Below are 17,581 nucleotides of genomic sequence, written 5' to 3' on the forward strand. Positions count from 1 at the left end.
CTCCCTCCCTTGGCATCTGCTCTGCCCTCCTCGGGGGAGAGACGCACTTGGAAGGCATCATCCTTGGCTTGGGCTGGAAGAGCAGCCCATTTTTTAAAAAAATTCCCCTTTCCACACTCCTCTCTTCCATTCATTTGCCATATATATGTATAGTGTGAGCCGTGTAAAATAAAAAGGAGGGAGGGAAAAGAGGTGAGAAAGAAAGAAAGAAAGAGGAAGGAAGGAAGGAAGGAAGAAAGAAAGAAAGAAAGAAAGAATATATATATATATGTGTGTATGTATGTATGTATAGAATATATATATATATGTATAGTGTGAGCTGTGTAAAATAAAAAGGAGGGAGGGAAAAGAGGTGAGAAAGAAAGAAAGAAAGAGGACGAAAGAAAGAAAGAAAGAAAGAAGGAAGGAAAGAAAGCCAAGTCCCCGCCGACGTCTCCTGCCCTGCCGTGGCAGCGGCCGCTCCGCATTCTTGGCATTCCTGGGCCGTGACTCCGAGGTCGGCGGCTGCTCCTCCAAGCAGCTCCGCGTTACGCGCCAGAGAAAGAGCGCCGTGCGCGCGCGCGCTTCCCCACCGCCACTCCGGCTCCTCCTCGCTTTATAATCCAGACTCCAATCCCCTCCTCCCTCACGTCCTTTCCCCACCCTCCTGGCTCCCTAACCGCCCCCTGTCCCAGCGCCCGTCCTGCCCTCCTTCCCGAATTTTATGCCTCCTCTCTCAAACTTCTCCAAACTTTCCCCAGCGCCGCTGGGACGCACGAGTGTGTTTCTTAGCGAAGGGGGAGGAGAAGGCGGAGTCGGTTTTCCTTCTCTTTTTCTCTCTGTTTGCTACTCCCCAACAAAACTTCGCCACCATCCAGATTCTCCCTTTTCTCACAGCACCGCCCCCCCCCCGCGTCTCCAATTATTGTTATTAGTGTTATCGCAGCGATCAACTTAAAACTTTCTTCCCCTTGCTGCGTGGATATTTTTTGGCGAAGAAGGAAACTTTGCGCATCCATCGCTGGATCTTCCTCGCGGAGTTTTGTATGCGTGCGTGTGTGCTTTGCATAAAAGCTTTACTTTTTCTCTTGGAGGCGGAGAAAGGAAGGGATCCCAGCGGACGAGGCGCGTTGGGGAGAAGAAGCTGCTTTTGGGTGACCCAAGAAACAGGTAAGTGCAGGGATCGGAGCGGGGGGGGGGCGAAATTGAAGAGTTTGGACGCAGTTTATAGCGTTAAACAGGAAGCTGGAATCTTGTGATAAGACGATGCTGTGTGTTTTGTGTTAGGGGAAAAAGTCTGCCTATAAAATGTGGGAGCAGTTGGCATGCAGTTTCTGAGACAAGCTTCTACTTCTTTTACTCTCCCCCCTTCCACCCCGCCCCGATTTTAAATAGGGTTGTCTAATGTGCACGCTTTGCATTTAGAGGGAGTCCTGAAACTCAAAGGGCCTTTTAGACAAAACACCACTTTTGTAACCTACAGTGCATGCCTACTCGAAAGTAAGTCTCATTAGGTTCAGTGGAACTTGCTCCCAGGTAAGCAGGTTTGGATCGCATTCCTTTGCTTCTTTCTGTTGTTTGTTTTGAAGCCGGTAAACAGATGAACGAACTTCTCTGCTCCGTGGATCTTTTGCTCAACTTTCAGCCAGCTCCCCTCCCACTCTCTGCTGGGTGAATTTACCTTCTTGCTCTTTGTTAGTTACCAGTCAAGTCTATACTGGTCACCCAGCGCTGGCAAACTGCGGTGTCAAGAAGCAAGGAATGTGGTGGCGTCTGCTTGTGTTCCTTGTCTGACAAAATCTATTAATCTAAAAAAAAAAAAGTTTCTAAAAGCTATCTTTTAAGGGATGAGTCACTGGCGGTCCAGTATATACACAGAATAAGGTCTCTCTGTGTGTGCACTTAAACATTGTAAATGGGATGAGGTTTGCTAGTTTTGAACTCTGTGGGCAAAAGGGCCCTTTTGATTACAAGTTTCTTTCTTTGTAGTCTCTTGGAATGTGGATAATGAAAGGTGCGCATAATGAAGGGAAGGTGTCAGATACGGAATGTCTTGCTTTAAATATTTCGCCCTGTGATGTCTTTATTCCTGTGAAATGTGCATGCCGAAAAGTTTATGTAATAGGAAGACTTGTTTTATATTTGCAATGTTTATTTTAGAAATAAAGCACACACACTGTAGATCCTAGTCATGCGTGGACTTTTACAAGCTCTAAGCTGGCGTGCTTAGATGCTCGCTAGCCATTAGGAATGCAAGGAAAGCCTTGGTGGACCAAACCTAGAGTCTACCTAGTTCAATTGTGGCCACCTAGATGCATCAGGGAAACCAGTAAAGGCACAAAGGTAGCTTCACTTGTTGCTTGATGCTGGCAGTTCATACATTTGCATGCTGGAATGTTTTGTCCACAACTTGCGTTGCTAATGTATATAATGTGGTCTCCACCATCTGGATTTCCCTAGTGGATATGAGAGGTGGATCTACTGTATTCAGGCCATGCTTAGCAGTAGCCTTGGAAAGAATGTCTAGATCTGGACTTTTTTTGGTTTGCACATAAATGCGGATCACTGGATTGTGAGACTGATAATTGTGCAAGAGATGCCTGACTGCGGAATGTGTGAACTGGTTTAAGTGAAAAGCAGTGTGTCTGGGCCAACATGATAGTGATGGCTCATACATACAGGCGCCACTTGATATTGTAGTCATCCTATGATAGCCAGGGATGTGTGAACCAGACAAGCTGTGTGGTAAGGTCACTTGGGCAAGGGGGTGGTGACTTACCCGAAGCTGATCACTCAACTTTGGGGTCTCTGGCAACTAAGCCCAATATATTGTCCATCATTACGGATTTTTGGATCTGGCTTGTGGGCATGGTGGATGAGGGCCTGGGTGCCTTTTGTAAGCGTCTTCTCCCAGCTCCCATTTATAGCGTTGTTTTCCAGTGTGCTTTAAGAACATAAGAAGAACTCTGCCATATGAGACCACAGGCCCATCTAGTCCAGCTAAGGCCATTAACACTGATGACTATATTCTACCTCCACTGTCCAAAGCAGTACTGTATGACCCTGCATACCTGCTGCTGGGAAAAGTGCTTTTGCGCTAATACCCTCCTTGCAGGCTTTTCACAAGCATCTGGTTGGCCGCTGTGATAACAGGATGCTGGACAGGCTCTTCTTACGTTCTTCTGTTAGCCAGACATGTATGGAAAACTCACAAACATGGCACAAGTGCAAATGCACTCTCTCACTTGTGCTTCTCAGCAACCGGTACTCATAGGCATCCTTGTCATAATGATTAATAAGTAATATTTGTCTCACTGATCTCAGGTGGACTTACTTCTGAGTGAATGCTAAACCATCTTGTGTATTATGGGAGTCTTAATAGTGCAATGCTACTCAGAGGAAAGTTCTATTCATTGGGGCTTATTCCCTGGCAAGTGGAGTTAGGATTGCAGTCTAAATTGTGAATCTTTTTGAACTCTGACAACATGGATTGTGTTATTTACTTTGCAAGACGGAAAAAGTATTTTGTTGATGATGATAGTGATGTTAATATAATTTTGGGTCAAATGAAAAGTCAGGGTTTGGTGGCCTTACAAACAAATGGCCGGGGTTAGGCATGTTTTATGGACATAATTAAATATTTTCTGAAGAGGCTTGAAAGCCCACGTACTTCTGTGTTGTGGCTGGCAGAGGAAGCTCTTTTCATACCAAGAGGAGCATGAATGAGCATGCAGTGCCTGACCAAAACATCTCAAGATATCACTGTGTAGTAAGCACTTGAATGAGGATGCTAATTAGTGGTGTTAGAAGAGAGGGCAGTGCAATTCACAATCCAATTAAGTTGCAATACTTGATTAGGCTTTAAGTAGGCCTATCAACAGGATTCAATAAATATTAGGCAATAATCTGATGCTCACATATGCAAAAGTAAATCCCATTGAATTTAGTGGGTAGCAGTTGCTTGGCTCTTAAAGGATTTGGGGGAATGGGCCCATAGGCACAAATGTGCATAACATCTGCATATGCTTATCTGTGTGTTTAAATAAAATTTAGAACACTGTTTCTCAGACTTGGGTCCTCAGCTGTTGTTGGACTACAACTCCCATCATCCCTAGCTAGCAGGATCAGTGGTCGGGGATGATGGGAGTTGTGGTCCAACAACAGACCCCCCCAGGAGAGGTTGTGGACTCTCTTCCCTTGGCGGTTTTTAAGCAGAGGTTGGATGGCCATCTGTCATGGATGCTTTAGCTGAGATTTCTGCATAGCAGTGGGTTGGACTAGATGACCCTTGGGTTCCTTCCAACTGTTAAGATTCTATGATGGGAGTTGTAGTTGTAGTCCAACAACAGCTGGGTAGTCAGCCAACAATTTTTCCATCCAAATCAGCTTAGACTCTTTCTTCAGCTACTTTGCACACACCGGTCACTACATATTGGCTCTTTTTACGTTTATTTACCTCCTCTTCCCACAATTTCCCATCAAATACTGTTACAAATTGACGGAATGCTCATCAGATTTGCAGATGACACCTAACTGGGGGGGGGCAGCTAATGGAGATGGGCAGGGCTGCGTGGTAGGACACTTTTGCCCAATCCAAGGCCCCCCTCCGCCCCTCAAAAGTGCAAAGGTGCGACTGCATTTGGAAGACTGTGTACAGTTCCGTCATCTCACATCTACGAGGATATTCTGGAGTTGGGGAAGGTTCAGAAAAGGGCAGCCAAAACAATCAAGGGGACGGAACGCCTTCCCTATGAAGAAAGCTTGCGGTGTTTGGGACTTTTCAGTTTAGCACAAAAGTGAGAGGCAACATAATCTAAGTTTTTATCAAATTATGTATTGTTTGGAGAAAGTGGATAGAGGGAAGTTTCTCTCTATATCAAGACACTAAAACTCATGGACATCCAATGAAGATGAATCTTAGAAGACAAAAGAAAGTACTTCTTTGTGTAGTTAAACTGTGAAACTTGCTCTCTCCGGAGGCAGTGATGAGGGTAGCCAACCTGGATGGCTTTAATAAAAGAGGATTTTCTTCTGACTTGTCTATTACGGCCCATGTCTCCTATTTCAGAACAGTCGTTAAACATAAATTTATATCTATGGGATGATGGCAATGATAGAAACTGAGATGTATAATCTAATCACCAAATAGCAACTTTGGTATTGTGGTACCTACCTTTTGGAATTCCCTCCTCTTGAATATTAGTCAGATGCAGACTCTGTTGTCTTTTTGGTGCCTTACTTTTCAGACCTCCCTCTTCCAACAAGCCTTTTAAATTTAGATCCTTCCCAGTGTGCAGCTGTGTTGGCATTGAAAGCTGTTGTATAATAATAATAATAGTAATAATAATAATTTTTTATACCCTGCTCATCTGGCTTGGTTTCCCCAGCCACTCTGGGTGGCTCACAGCATATATCAGAACGTACTAAAACATCAAACATGAAAAACTTCCCGATACAGGGCTGCCTTCAGATGTATTCTAAAAGTCAGTTTATTTCCTTGACATCTGAAGGGAGGGTGTTCCACAGGGAGGGCATCACAGTTCAGGGGCACAGTTCAGGACCAGGGAATCCCCCACACTTGTCCACACCCTGTCCCCCCAAAACAGTACTTCTGTCCCGTCAGGATTCAACCTCAATCTGCCATCCATCATCCAACTGCCTCCAGACACTCACACAGGACCTTCACTGCCTTAACTGGTTCAGATTTGAAGGAGAGGTAGAGCTGGGTATCATCCACATACTGGTGAATGCCCAGCCCAAACTCCCTGATGATCTCTCCCAGCGACTTCATATAGATGTTAAAAAGCATGGGGGAGAAGACGGAGCTCTGAGGCACCCCACAAGTGAGAGCCCAGGGGTCTGAACACTCATTCCCCAACACCACTTTCTGCACAGAGCCCAGGAGGAAGGAGCAGAATCACTGTATAACAGTGCTCCCAGCTACTCTAGACAGTCCAGAAGGATGTCATTGTCGATGGTATCAATGGCTGCTGAGAGATCCAGCAGGAGCAGGGAACAGCTTTCACTGTGGTCCCTGGTCCGCTGGAGATCATCGACCAGGACAACCAAGGCAGTTTCAGTCCCATGATGAGGCCTGAATCCCAATTGGAAGGGATCCAAATGGTCCGTATCTTCCAGGCATGCCTGGAGTTGTTCACCCGCTCCATCACCTTGCCCAAGAGTGGAAGATTTGAGACTGGGCAATAGTTGGCCATATTGGCCGGGTCCAAAGATGGTTTTTAAAGAAGCAGTTTAATAACTGCTTCTTTAACCATCACCCAGCACTTCCCGGCTTGCTTTGATGAACCAGGATGGGCAAGGATCAAGGAGTCAGGTGGTTGGTTTCACTTGTCCAAGCAGCCTTATTGTTTCATTACTTTCTGTTTGCTACCCTGAGCTCCTTGGGGGAGGAAGGGCAGGATATAAATTTAATAAATTAATTAACTGGACATCTTATTCAAGCTGATCCTTAAGATTGTGTAGACTTATGGGAGCTTCAATGCTAAAGCTTTAATCCTTTGTAAACTTACTGGGAAGCAAGCTCCATTGAACACAGTGTGACTTATTTCCAAGTTTAAACATGTATTGGATTCTGCAGTAAATGCCTGATTGCGGAATTAAAGCATGCCAGAAAAATGAGGACAGCCTTAGTGATGATTGTGATGAGGTTTCATTTTTTTAAAAAAGTAATCTAAAATGAGGAAACTGTTGTTTCATTGATCATGTATAGTAGCAGTGATAGCCTAGGCGCAACATTGTTCATGGGAGCAATTAATAGGCAGCTGGTGTTGATGTGTCTCAATGCTCTTCTCAGCTGGCCATTAATTGGCAGCAGATGCTATGCGCTTCTTCTACTGTTGTTGCTTAAATGTGGGACAGGCTCCTGTGAAACAGATCTGGTCATATACAGTGTTGCATAAGCCACAAGTGTCTAAACCGGGCATAACTAAGAGGCATAGACAAATCCGAAACAGAAAGGAACTATGTGCATGAATTTTGCTTGTTTGTTCAAAGCGTTCATGCTGGAAAAGCTTCTAGAGCAGTTTACAAATGAATAAAATAATGCAGGACAGTCCCTGCCCTCAGATACAGAACCTAAAAAGTCATCGCTCAGAAGCAAAAGAGGAAAAGAGGAAAACAAAAGAGGAAAACAAACAAACAAACAAACCTCAAATTCTTGACATTGCAAGGTACCGTATTTTTCGCTCTATAAGACGCACCTGACCATAACACGCACATCGTTTTTAGAGGAGGAAAACAAGGGAAAAAACATTCTGAATGAAACAGTGGATGTATCATTTTTGGGCTTTATGCTGTGGCCACAGACATGTGATCTGATGGTGAATTTGGGGTGACCCAATGCAAAAATCCTGAGAATTCCTGTGGATCCTTTTGCACCATTGCAGCCCCAGGCAACAGTGGGTGCGTGATTTTTTTGGTGCAGGCTGTAGCCATGGACATGCTATGTGATCTGATGGTGAATTTGGGGTGACCCATTGCAAAGATCCTGAGAATCCCTGTGGATCCATGCTTTGTAACCATGTTTTTGCACCATTGCAGCCCCAGGCAACAGTCGGTGCGTGATTTTTTTGGTGCAGGCTGTAGCTATGGACATGCTATGCGATCTGATGGTGAATTTGGGGTGACCCAATGCAAAGATCCTGAGAATCCCTGTGGATCCATGCTTGGTAACCACGTTTTTGCACCATTGCAGCCCCAGGCAACAGTGGGTGCGTGATTTTTTTGGTGCAGGCTGTAGCCATGGACATGCTATGTGATCTGATGGTGAATTTGGGGTGACCCAATGCAAAGATCCTGAGAATCCCTGTGGATCCATGCTTTGTAACCACATTTTTGCACCATTGCAGCCCCAGGCAACAGTGGGTGCGTGATTTGGGGGGGCAGGCTGTAGCCATGGACATGCTATGTGATCTGATGGTGAATTTGGGGTGACCCAATGCAAAGATCCTGAGGATCCATGTGGATCTATGCTTTGTAACCACATTTTAAGTGGGGAGCGAAGGAAAAACAAAGAAGGGACATGAGAGGGGTGTGCAGAGAAGCAGCTGGCTAAGAATGCAGGAGAGGGATTTAACGGGAGGGAGGAAAGAAAGGCAAAAGTTTCCCCCCACCCAAGCCAGCCCTCTCTCTCTCTCTCTCTCTCTCTCTCTCTCTCTCTCTCTCTCCCTCCCTCTCCCTCCCTTCCTCCCTCCCCCCTCTCTCTCCCTCCCCCCCTCTCTCTCCCTTCCCCCCTCTCTCTCCCTCTCCCCCAGCAGCACAGAGAGGAATTCCCCTCTGCTTGCCTGGAGGGGAGGGGCTTTCCCTGCTCTTTGTTCCGTTTCAGCAAACACAGCAACGAAACAGAGGAGGGTGGGCAGTAAGACCCTGAGGCAGAATGCAGGAAAGCAGCCGCTTCCTCTTTTCAGGTTTCGCTTCTCCGTGCAGCGTGCAGTGCCGCAATTTGATTTTTGCCTGATTTTTCGGCTCCAGGGACCACACATTCGCTCTATAACACGCACAGACATTTCCCCTTCCTTTTTAGGAGAAAAAATCTGCGTGTTATAGAGGGGAAAATACGGTACTTATAATTACCAGCTTGGATTGGAATGGACTGTGGGGTTTTTATTTTATTTAAAAAATGGTGGTGGTGGTGGTGGAGCAGGGTGTGGCAGTTTCTGAGAAACAGTGGCACCAATAAATAGCACCAATGACAGGAGGGAGAAACCCTGGCCTATCGCAGACATAGTGGCCGCATTTGCACATCACACTAAACTATGGTTTAACACAATGTGCTTGAGCGAAAATGAGCCTGAGTGAGCCTAATCTCAACTTGCTATTATGTGTGAACCTTCAAGCATGGGTTCAACCCAGGCATAGGCAAACTCGGTGCTCCAGATGTTTTGGGACTACATCTCCCATGATCCCTAGCTAACAGGACCAGTGGCCAGGCATGATGGGAATTTTATTCCCAAAACATCTGGAGGGCCGAGTTTGCCTATGCCTGGTTTAACCCTAACTCTGGACTGAGGGATCAGATGAGAAGGTGTTCTGGAAGGGATGAAGTTAGGGAAAGGGAATGCATGTCCACCGTGCTGGGTTTTGTTCTGCAAACCATGGTTTTCAGGAAGCCAGTGCATGCTTGGAGTGTATATTTGTTTACCCAAGCCAGTTTTGTCACACTTTTGCTTTGGTGTTGGATTGGAGTTGATTAAATCAACTTAACTTGTGCAGTGTGCTATGTTGTGATATGATTCAGTGGCTTTGTAGGGTTAGTCGGATTGTGAAAGACATTTGGCTCTGATAGTTGGCTGGCAAGTACTTTCTGGTGCAGTCTGGCTAAGCTGACATCACTCAGGAATGGCTGGTATAATGTGGCACAAATGTGATCCACAGAGTTGTGTTTTTCTTGTTTGAAATACACCCGAACCCATGAAGTTGATCCCATGGCAGACGCTGGTTTGGAGGCCACATTTTTCTCATAATTGGGTTGGGCCTGCATACTTTAGGGGGCACTTTGTCCCTCCTGCAGTCTGTGAAACTAACTGGGGTCGTCTCTTGGTATAGTGTTACTCAAACCGCTACATTTTTAAAATTCTTGCCAAACTTTTCTGCACACTGAACCACCTGAGAGACAATGTGCGGCCCAGATTCATTTCTTAATGAAGGCACCAGTCTGTGTGCTGCTTTCACATTTTTCAAAATGATTGACTAGCTGTCTTCCTTTTAAGACCTTGGGAATTAAATGAGATCTGGTTTTGGGCTGGCAGAAGAAAGGTATCCTTGCACAACAGCTAAAATTAGAGCGAATTGTTTAAAAGGTACTTTTACCTTTTTGGTTCACTATGGCCCAGCATCAAAGGGCCTACCTTGTCAAGTATTAATACTCATGTTGCTATCATGGAACCTGTTGTAATCATAAACCACACATCCTTTTCCTCCTGGTATGTTTTATTATTCACTCGGTTAACCGCATAGCTGTATCCTATAGTTCCTTATTGGCAACTGTGACAGTTTAATCGAGGCAGCTGCAACAACCATTATTTGAAGTTAGCTTTGTTTGAAACTCACTAAACATCATGTTAGTCGTAGTTTGTTGGTCTGGATGATGCAGCAAACTGTGGTTAATAAAAAGTGGAAGGGAAAGAGTCCAAACTCCTTCACCTGACTGCGCCAGAGGGGCAGGATACACAAACCTGGGGAAAGGGTCTGCTCATTTACATATCACTAAACTATAGTTTAGCGCAGGCATCCCCAAACTCGGTCCTTCAGATGTTTTGGGACTACAACTCCCATCATCCCGAGCTAACAGGACCAGTGGTCAGGGATGATGGGAACTGTAGTCCCAAAACATCTGGAGGACTGAATTTGGGGATGCTTGGTTTAGTGTGACATCCATACACTACTACTGAATCAAATGGTTGGTCCACCTGACTCATCATTGTCTAGATTGACTGCAGCAGCTTTCCAGGGTTTCATACTGGGGTCTTTCTCAGTTCTGCTTGGAGATGCTGAGGATTGGAACTCAAGACTCTGCATTTATAGCATGTGTTCTGCATCTGAACTCTGGCTCTTCTTCCCCAAGAATGTCCTTTGGTTTTTGCAGTAGAACGTGTCTGGAACTGTATTGGGGCAGCCTGGAGCAACTTAAATTATTTTGTTTAAAACAGTGCAGCTGGGTAAGTTTCCATTTCGAATTGCAACACCATTTCCTTCCCATTTGACGCTGTCATTTGTGCTACAACACAGACACACTTTCTTTAGTACTTTTCCGAATACAAGGGGACAGTTCCTTGATGGAAGTGGCCAGAGCATCTAGCCCCTTTTGAGTTACAGCAGATGTTGACAAGCAAGGAGAATACAATATCATTATAGTGTGACCAACTTGCATCTAGGGTTAATGAAGTAGCAGGATTAAGCAAGCAATAAGAATGCAACAATGCTATTGGCATTAAGGACCTTTTGTTTCTTTCACAGCACAGTCGATAGAGCATGAGACTCAATCTCAGGGATGTGAGTTCGAGCCCAATGTTGGGCAAAAAGATTCTTGCATTGAATGGGTTGGACTAGATTACTTTCATGGTACTGTCCAACTCTATGATTCTATGGCTTGGACATTTTTGCCCTGAGACGGTGGACATGGTTATTTTACATTTACACCTGCGTTATGATATCTCCAGCTAAGATGTTAGATAGAGTTCCTAGCTTTTTCTTCCTTTACTCCTTTTCAGGATGTGCATAAAAACGTGGAGGTCCACCCTACTGGACCATTCAGCAATGGTTCTCCACGATTTCTCTCCCAGGCCTATCTGGAGATGCCAGAGATGGCACCTGGGACCTTCTGCATGCAAAGCAGTTGTTCTACCATGGAGCTTCCTCAAAGAGCATGATTTCATGAATTCAGGGTAACCTTCTCATTTCTCTCTGCTGTATACAGAGCTCATTTGAAATCCATAGGTAAAGTTTGCATCCTTGCCCTAAGCAACTTAGCGCTCATTGGAAGTCCTTTGTTTTATGTAGGGCAATTTATATTTAACACAAATGGGAATGGTCTGCCCTAGATAACGCATTTCCTCTCCTCCTGTCTTGAATTGATTTAAAGTTGTATATACAGTGGTACCTCGGGTTAAGTACTGAATTCGTTCCGGAGGTCCGTTCTTAACCTGAAACTGTTCTTAACCTGAAGCACCACTTTAGCTAATTGGGCCTCCTGCTGCCACCGCACCGCCGAAGCACGATTTCTGTTCTCATCCTGAAGCAAAGTTCTTAACCTGAAGCACTATTTCTGGGTTAGCAGAGTCTGTAACTTGAAGCGTATGTAACCCAAGGTACCACTGTAATTCGGAGAGGTGATCCCAGGCTGATCACATCAGGGATTTTTGCTTGGTGAGTTCTGCAATGAAGAATTCCAGAATTGTGCAGTAGGGAAGGTCTAACCCTGTGCTCTGAATATAATATTCAAATTGATCTCTGTGATGCAGATTTGCATGCCATACTGATTAAGGCCACCAGTTCTGTAACTGCTTTTGTTTCTGAACTTTGGAAGCGTCGTCAGGCTTGAAACACCCGGGTTTAGATTGAGGTCGTTGGTGAAAGGATTTGTAATTGAGGAAGGCTGGAGAAAGTGACTTTATTATGATTGCTGTTACTTCTGCTGGCTTGCTGTCAACAGGGGAATGAATTAATCTCTAACTGCTTGGCCTGCAGGGTCTTGGTGCTTGAAACTTGAGAGCTCGAGGCATCTTCTGCAACAGCTGCTAAAGACTGAGAAAATGCCTATGATTACAGAATTGCAGAAACTACAAGTCCCTGCCTGTTAATTTGTGAGAATGCACTCTTTAAATGTGCATCATCCGTACACTTCAGCGAAGGAGCAGAGCCACCTTAAGGTCTTGCAGGGTCTTGGGAGGGTAAAATGGGGTGTTTGGCTTCAACAACCTGCCCACAATCTTGCCCTCTTCACCCCTCCCCCAAAACTAGGACTTTAGTATTTCCACAATTAATTTCACTGCAGTTGCCCTTCTGCAAGAACACCAACTCTTTAAGTGAGTAGGCAAGCAGCTGTTTACAAGGCTGAGTAGCCAGAGCACTTCCTTACATGACACATTCCTGCCAGGCTTGTTGCATCAAATTGTGCAGTTTCTGCTCAGGAAAAGAACTCAGGAAATGCCTGGAAATCACTCAGGCTGGCCATTTGCACTCTAAGCAATGAACTGATTGGTATAAGCAAACAAACAAAACCTCTTTGGTAATGGATCCTCTTGTCAAAGTGGCCAGAGAGGGGAAGGCATAGTCTCCATAAGAGATCGGCAGCGAAAATGGTGAGAACACTTGGAACAGCTCTGATATAAAGAGAAATGCAAGAGATCTATTTTTTTTAGAGTAGGTAGTAAATAATAAAAGGATAGCACAAATGATATAAAAATGTGATGAATGCTGGGGGAGAGATGTGTCAGGTTTTCTTACGTAGTATTTCTTTTTGCATTACAAAATCAGTTAAGCGTTGACAGGTTCCCATTTGAAAGATCCCAAAGCCCCCCTTTTATTTTATTCTCCCCCGCTTCCTATTTGTAGAGCTCTGTTGGTTTTATTTAAAATAGGAGCAGGCTTGGGATTCTCATGTGGGCTGCTGCAATGGGATTGAATATGGTTGGAGAATAGCATTTTGCTTTGAGCTGCTGGGATTACTATTTTTGTAAATTCGTTACATTTTTTAAAAATCCCACCATCTTTCCAAAACGTTCAGGGCAGCAATGGAAAGAAGAGAGGTAGCCCACAATTTGCTAAGCTCTCGCCATAAGCACCCTCAAAGGATGAAAAGCAATGAATGTAAGCCTCAGGAAAGCAGAGCCTAGCAAGTCACCAAACCCAAACTTCTTGACCAATAAGAGCAGATCAAACATGGAAGAAACTTCGGTTTTCTGCCAAATAAATGATGCATAGGATTGTGGCCTTTAACTTGCATAGCAGCCCTCAAATTTGAAGTTGAGAGGGTTTGCTTCTAGATAGAATTACATTGACTCACCACGCAACATGCCTTCCTATAGCTCCTTGTTCCGCCTTTGCCCACTATGGCAATGCTTGGCAGCCAAGTGACCATCCACAAAACAATTATGACTAATTTTGGAATCTGACCCATCACTGGGAAAATTATTGTCATATGGGAAGGAACCATAACTTTGCTTAATTCTTTCCCATACATTTGAGAATGCCTTAAATTACTGATCTAAATGGGTGGACCACCCCTCCCTGCCTTTTGTAATATGGAAGCTATAGTCCTAAAGAATATTTTTAAAATTTATTTTTAATATGGCTTAAGTTTCCTGCTGCTTCTTCCTTCCCTCACTCCAGAAAAACCTCTCTGGATGGTTGGTGGGCCTCCATTAACCCTGTGGAATAAGATACGGGAAGTTGTTGGGGAAGGGATGAATTGCCCAAATTGGAATTGGAGCATGACATAAATTAATTTAAAGTTCACTCTTTTGGGACCAAATCCTATATAATTAATCTTCAGATTCCAGTATAAAAACAACTACTGTATTATGTGTAAACTGATCAGTTCCATTAAAGCTCTAAGTGGATTGGGACTAGGGTGCCTGAAGGCCTTTATATGAATATGCCTACTCTTTATAGTCTGCTTCAAAGGCATTCCTGAGGTTCCCCTAATAACATAAGGCTTTTCAACAGGGAGGGCTGCTCTGCGTGGGAAGTGGGTGGCGCTGTGGTCTAAACCACTGAGCCTCTTGGACTTGCTGATCAGAAGGTTGGTGGTTCAAATCCCCGCAATTGGGTGAGCTCCTGTTGCTCTGTGGCAGCTCCTGCCAACCTAGTGGTTTGAAAGCACACCAGTGCAAGTAGATAAATAGGTACCGCTGTGACGGGAAGGTAAACAGTGTTTCTGTGCACTCTGGTTTCCGTCACGGTGTTCCGTTGCGCCAGAAGCGGTTTAGTCATGCTGGCCACATGACCTGCAAAGCTGTCTGTGGACAAATGCCGGCTTTGACTGCACTTAACCGTCCAGGCGTCCTTTACCTTTTACCTTACATTAATATAGCACACATATAGCGCACATATGCAGAATAAAACAAATGAGGAGCTCTTGTGGATATTGGGTCCACATGACCCAGTGGTTGTCCATTGAGTTTCATCTGAGCAACAGGACTTCCTCTTCCTCTCCTCCTCCTCTGCAGTCCTCACACGCCCCCACCTCTAATCTGGAGGGTCTCCCGACAGCTCACACTGCAGCAGTGTTGAATACTACCCCGTGTGTTCTCTCTGGGTACCAGCAGAAATGTACAGATGCATCAGATTTGGATGAATCGGCTTTGAGAAGATCTTGGCACGTGCATGTCTTTTGATGGTACTCTGAGATTCACAGATCTAGTCCCAAAGCTATTCAACTAATATATTTGCTCCTCGCTTTACATGTGGTAATGTTTTAAGGAAGCACTTTAGATTTGGGGGAAAAATAAGGTGTGACCTAATCTTGACTTTTCCTTTTTAAGGATTTCCTTATTCTGCTTCTTTTTGGAATACAAGTTTAATCTTTTCTTGCAAGGAGAAAAGATAGCTTGGGATTTACCTGGGCCCTTAGTTTGTGGCTGTTGTTCGCTTATTCTTCAGAATTTGGGTGGGGATGCAGGTATCTGTAAAAACATGAAAGGCATTTTGTTTTCATTTAGTTCTGTCTCCTCTTTGGAATTCCTAGGCTTATCCATTGGGCTGTGGGCTCTAACCTGTGATGACCCTATCTCTAGCACAAAAAAGCAAGGTCAGCTGCAATCAGTTAAACTGTGTGCTTGTCTGTGTGTGTTTTTGACCAAGGAAAATACTTGACATTCTTCAAGTTTCTTAGATTAGGTCTTATCATAGAACTCCCCTTTTCATGGAGACAAGAGTTGTGGTGGTGGTGGGGGAAATTGCCCAGAATTTGAAGTGATTATGATTATTTTCAACTAAAGGTCTGGACAGGCCCAAGCAAAACAAGAGGACCGTGTTAGTCTAACATGGCCAAACAAACTTGGCTGTTTCTTATGCCTGTATAATGACTGTTGTTGAGTTCTCCACCTTTTAGCTTCTTCCTATCTGTCATTGCTGTTTGGTAAATAATATTTTCCAGGTGATTTTAGTCTTCAGTGTGATTTTTCTTCTTTCCCCATTTAAATCTTGGTTTTAAATTGGGGTTCCCACTTTCCTCTGGTTAGCCACACCTTCAACAGTCTTGTAGCATCAGGTAGCATCTCTTGCTCTGTTGAGCACAACCATGCAACCTGACACATCACGTTAAACATATGTCAGAACAGACCATTGGGTCAGCATTGTCCACAGTGGCTTAGCAGCAACTCTCCAGGGTTCTACTTGGAGATGCCAGGGATTGAAACTTCTGCATCCAGAGCATGTGCCCCACCCCTTGGCCATGGCCCTTCAAAACTTCAAGTGAAAGCAACTGAATGGCAAATTTCACAGAGCTAATAGCAGCTGTCAAGAGGTCTTAACCTTCAAGGATCACCAGGTGACATGGCTAGTTGTTAACTCATGGCAGCCAATTACACCATAGCTTGAAAATCCAAAATTGCCATTTGCAAGTCTGCCAGGGAAATCCTGCATATATTCACAATAACAGAGGTCAACATTAATGACGGAAGCCAAAAAGGCAGTGCAAATTACCTCCACCCCTTGTCAGTTACAACAACGGAATAATGATCAGCTTGGTGACAACTCTGAGGTTCATTTCTGATGCAAAAGGCAAACTAATGCATAACCGCCTTCTGAGAACAAGCATGGATAAGCTGCTTTGAAAATTTGGGTGCGATGTGAGAAGAATATTCATGGAAAACTATTAAGAATAATCATAGTTCTGCACGGTCAACAAACACGAAAGCATTTTATTGTGTCAAAATATTAATTGTACATCTCAAATATGTTTAAAGCATTATTATGTTTTTTACTGGCATAAAGAGCAAAGCTGTTAGCAGACCTGATGGGCCAGGGAAAAAGAAATGCGGGGGGGGGGGCACACGACACATTATCCAAAGAAATGTTTTATGTTCCAAAATGGCAAGTTTCTATTGAAAGTTTCTGGTGGGCATCCTATCAGAGAAAGGCAATCATGGTTATTCATATCTACAAGCACTCTTAATCCATCAGTGTATACATTAATGTGTTCAGAGGTAGAATATCCCAAAGTATTTGCTTTTGGCATTCTGTGGCAAGGCAACCCAAAATATAAGAATGAAATCAAAAACACTTCACCAAACATTATTCTGGGCCTGATATTTTAAATTGTTTGGCAATTAGGGCCGGGTTCGAAAGACCTTCTTCAGGAATAGTCATGGACTTGTTCTTGCCCTGTGGAATGTTTAACTTAAGTTGTTCATATAAAGTTGTTGACAACTGAAAGACAATTATTACAATAAATGAAAAACCACAACCAAGCTTTCAAATGTTTCCTATACCGACCAGGGTTCAAGTGAGATAAACTGATTGGTCAGCATTCTCCAACATGATGCCCTTCAGATGCTTCCACTCCAGCCAGTGGTTGGGATTTTGGGAATTGTAACCCAATCAAGGAGGTTGCCTGTAGACATCAGGACAGGTAGCCATTGATATCCTAATCCTCCATGGGCTTGTCCAGTCCCATTTAAAGCCATCTTCACTACTTCCTATGGCAATGAATCCTTCACTACTTCCTGTGGCAGTGAATCCTATATGTTGAGTATGCCCATTTTTTGGGGGGGGGGGGAATCTTTCCTCATAAAATAGTCCGTACAACATCTCTCATTTTGGTTTGGTTGCCCTAGTTCTGTACTTTTCCAAGCTCTATGATACCCTTGATGAGAAGTTGTATTGCTTAAGAAATTTTCAGACTAACTAGCTTCAATGCATGCCTGCCTTTACAACTTGGTACATTTCCATATATAGCAACATTAGGATTGCCACTACTTTTGAATGTACTAAGCTAGAATCTCATTGTTCCCTGACCTATAGATAAGGACATTTTTAAGGCTGGAAGAGTGTGGATCATAGCATTCATTTCCCAGACTTCAGTAGGATTTAATGTGCCTGCAACCTCACATGCACAATTTTCAGATGACAAAATTACTTG

At 44.2% G+C, this 17,581-nt stretch overlaps 1 protein-coding gene across 3 annotated transcripts in view; it reads left to right on the forward strand.

Moving 5' to 3' along the window:
* The first annotated feature begins 390 nt into the window (after positions 1 to 390).
* The window catches only part of PTPN14 (protein tyrosine phosphatase non-receptor type 14), a 439,438-nt gene continuing 422,247 nt past the window's right edge, over positions 391 to 17,581 (forward strand). For 2 of the 3 annotated variants that reach the window (XM_081854527.1, XM_081854528.1), the window contains exon 1: positions 396 to 1,149. The gene's annotated coding sequence lies outside the window, so the exon portion shown is untranslated. Of the gene's footprint in view, positions 1,150 to 17,581 lie in introns of all 3 variants that reach the window. The other variant, XM_081854529.1, reaches the window with a different exon arrangement.

Source organism: Podarcis erhardii (assembly GCF_964252035.2).
Source record: "Podarcis erhardii genome assembly, chromosome: 3".
NCBI lineage: Eukaryota > Metazoa > Chordata > Lepidosauria > Squamata > Lacertidae > Podarcis > Podarcis erhardii.